General features: G+C 39.5%; 1 long non-coding RNA gene across 1 annotated transcript; it reads left to right on the top strand.

Moving 5' to 3' along the window:
- Positions 1–717: 717 nt before the first annotated feature.
- Positions 718–4040, top strand: LOC121233557. The gene is made up of 3 exons (XR_005933243.1): positions 718–820; positions 1526–1601; positions 2292–4040. It is a non-coding gene; the product is annotated as an uncharacterized LOC121233557 (long non-coding RNA).

Consider the following 4040-nt stretch of genomic DNA (forward strand, 5'->3'; position numbering starts at 1 on the left):
TTAACTGCTCAAAAAAAAAAAAAAAAAGCAGAAGCTGTGATAGCCAGTGTCTGCTAGCTGTATATTGGCCTAGGACACATTGCATTCTGCTAGTGCACATCAGCATACAATAATACACTTTACCACTGCTACGCTCCACAGCACCCATGTACTGCTGCTATTCAAGAGCTGTTAGTCCTGATGACCACTGCAGCATTTAATCACTTTCCTTCCCAAACTCTTCTACCTTTGTATAGGGCGATCAATTATTTTTCCATTTTCTGTCACAGTTACAAGAGGTATACCGTGCCTCCTGTTTAGTAAGACCATAAGACCTACCTTTCTGCAGTTTAACCATTCATATTGATTATCATTACGCTGGAGCACTGAATCAAATTTGAGTTTTAGGGGGTTTTCTATTTAAAAATTTCAAATAATGTGCTTGCTACTTCTAAAGGAATAGCCACAAAAGAAGCTCTGATAGTAAAGCACCAGTGTGTGTTCCAGCAACTGAAACCTGGGTTAGATTTTATATTTGACCTGTATCAAAATAGGGATCACTCACACTACAAAATGTTCTCATTCAGAGGAACCTCTCCTGTTGAGTCATTGAAACATTTAATCCATCCGTTCTAAGCACTGTCCAATTGCTGCAAAAAACATCAGTCAACAGAAGTCATATGAAGTAAACAATAACCTCAGTCTCAGAGTCAGATGATTACTTAAGCAGAAGGTGCAGAAAAGGCATGACAGAAAACACTTCCTCAGTCTAAGAGAGTTCTGTCTGTCTGGGATCAAGCCACCCTTTCGATATAAGATGGAAAAGCTCCTTTCAGAAGTGGTGAGTGCTACAGCTGGTGGTATCGGCTGTTAATATTAAGCTTTCAGAAGAATTGAGAGGTTGCTGTTGCAATTAGCATTCCTGAAGAAAATACAATACATATGTACCAAACTGTTTTCAAAATAATAGGGTGGACAGTGGATAATCATTCTAATTTTGTTACTGTGAAAATTAGAGCTAACATTTAAAATAAAAAATCAAAAGACACAGAATTAACTTTCTGGACTAAGCCATCATGAAAACTTTGAAGGAAGTTCCAGCTGGGTAGAGAAACTGATTTTTAAAAAAATTGTAAAAGTCCTCTAGTACTTAAATAGTGAAGCATTTCCATACTGTTTTCACCTGCTCCCACACCTTCCCATGTACAACTGATACTATTAAGCTTTCCTAGCTAGTAGCCTGATAGTGATATGAAATTGTGCATTTGAAAAGAAAGTTTTTGTGGATTGGCTAATTAATTAATGTGAAGAAGAGCTTGTACTATTCCTTGCAGGTTCAGTACCAGTGGTTGTTTGTAATTCTGTGTTGTGAGTTGGTGGATTCCTCACAATTGGCTTTCAAATCTCTATGAACAACTACTTGGCCATGGTAAGAAAACTTTAAGCAGATACAGCATCTTCAGGAGTCATTGGTAGTAGGGTCAAAATGTAGAGGATGCTTCCCAAAACAAGTTGCAAATTGTTTCTATTGGCTTTCCATTCCCAGCTCTTTCCATCCCCCTTCTCTGCAGAAGAAAAGAGTAAGAGCTACACTATAGCTGCCTTTGAGTGGGCATACCCAGGTAACAAACACATCGGTCTCACCACTTAACAGCCATTAACATGGGCAGTCAAAATTTTCAAAAGATATCATGTAAGGTAATTTTAAATGAGGTAATTTGGGTACCACAACCACCTAACTAGCAGATAGCCTGCTGGGAGCTATCTCATCTTGTCAGCAAACTGCATGAATTACTTCATCAATTTACTACAAATTCTTTCCAACAAATCTGTCCAGATACAGCATGTCTTTGTAATTCTACTTGAAAACACATATGCATACAAACACAAAGCCCTTTAATGAATCAATACGCTACGTTATCAGTGCAAAGATAACTTTGCTGCCAGTTTATTGTGACCATAGTTTCTCTGTTCAGGTTCAAGGAAAGCACTTCCAAGGTGCTGTAGCCAGAGCCATGTGATCAGACAGGGAAAGAGAGAGATCAGAGACTATATTGATGTTCTGAGAACTGTATAGTGTTAATTAAGGTTTATATACTAACAACTGTGAGATAGGATCTTATTTTCTGCAAGATTGTGAACACAGGATACAACCATATGTCACTAGTGTTCTCATACCTTGCTTGTTAATATTATGATGTCTGAAACCTTAGGGGAATAACTAATTAATAATTTAAATAAATCTGCTTGTACAAATATTATGATGCATGAATAGCACAGTTGTATCAAGCTTTCCTCTTTGTTCTGCACAGCTATGAAGAAACTGTGGGTGAGGGAGAGCACCAGGCAGAAGTGGATGATCTGCAAAAACAAAAGGCAGCAATGGAAAACATCAAAATCCTGAGTGTGCTGGAAGTGATGGAAGACCAAAATCTGCACTGGCAGCTGTGCATTTTGATTATTGTGATCATAACTCTGCAATTCTCTGGCACTAATGCAGCTGGGTATCTTCCCCTCTCCACACACTAAAACAACTCTTAGGTGTCCATAAGAAAATTCTGTAGTTTAAGCTTGCGGACACTATAAAAGAAGTAGTATCTGGGTGGGAGTCAAGCAGTCACGAGATTTACTCCTGGTCATTGACTGGCTGCTGATTTGGCTTTGGATGTTTTTGCCCATCCATCTACCACTCTTTATTTGGAAAACTGGCATTCACTATCTATCTACCTGACAGAAAGAGAGATCTTCACTGAGCTGGCAAAGTGCTATATAAATGCATCATGTTATTTAAGAAAAGTTTTGAATTATGGACATTTATTCTGCAATAACTCTGGGTGCAGACTGAACATTTGAATTATGGACATTTATTCTGCAATAACTCTGGGTGCAGACTGGCTTGTACATGTTAACCTGCCCACAACAGCTCCTGTGCCCGCACACCTCATTGATTCCAAAAACACTAACAAGGTGCTGCCTGTATCCAGGATGAAATCTTATGCTTCTTTTTGCCACCATGCTCTCTTCCCCCATTCCTTCTGTGGTAGTGCTTCTATACAGCTTGCAGCTTCCCTAACAATGTTGTAAAGGGGAATTTCTAATGCCTGAGTCACCTGTTAGTTTGAAAATAAGAACAGCATGAGACCAAACAGAACACAAATATAACATTTATCTTCTTCCATGCTGTTCTTTTCCCAGTTTGCATAGATTTTACAATGTGGTGCAATGGCAAGTGGTAGTACTTCTGAACTGCGCTGAAGAGACATTAAAGCCATGGAGTAGCTAACTAGATATATGGAAAAATACATGTTAGGATCAGTGTACCAGATCAATAGTGTATTCTGCCATGGCAACTTCCATTTGTCAGTTCCTTCTCTCTGATTTTACTCTCCTCTTTCTCTCTTTCATATCTTCTTTTCAGGAGTCCCAACCTTTCTGCATATACAGAAGAGAGAATTTTCTGTTGTAATCTTGGTCAGCGTCACTTTGTCTTTGCTGGTCCTTTTGCAGGAAACAGTCTCAGCAGAAGCACAGCTGGAACATCGCAGAGAGACTGTTCATCCCTGTCACACAGCACCATGTCAGGTTTAAAAGCATGAGCTTTGGATCCCTCTGTTGCTCTCTTACAAAGTCCAACTATGTTCACTGATATAGCTCCAGTGTCTCCTGCAAGAAGTCAATCCTTCATGGGTAGTCTTGCTGGGCATCTTCACTACTTCGTGGCTTAAGGAGCCTTTCCATCTCAAGCATTCATCCTCCCAGGCTGCAAAAATGCAATGTACCAACCCTCAAGAGGCCTGTTCTCCCAAATGCTCATGATTGCTGCATCTCTTGCAGTTACTGATAAACCAGGCAGTATATGATTAACCTGCCAATATCGATGTTTGTGTGTTGCTTTAACCCCATGCCAAGGCCTCTCTTTCTCATACTTCTGCAAGCAACATCTCAAATTATTTTGACTACTGACCCTGCCTATCTTTTACTCAAAAGAGATAAAACAAGTAAGCTAGGCTTTTTTCTTTTAGCTTTTTCGTCTTTGTACTACTGCTTCAGTGTCATTGCTG

Source organism: Aquila chrysaetos, chromosome 9 (assembly GCF_900496995.4).
Source record: "Aquila chrysaetos chrysaetos chromosome 9, bAquChr1.4, whole genome shotgun sequence".
NCBI lineage: Eukaryota > Metazoa > Chordata > Aves > Accipitriformes > Accipitridae > Aquila > Aquila chrysaetos.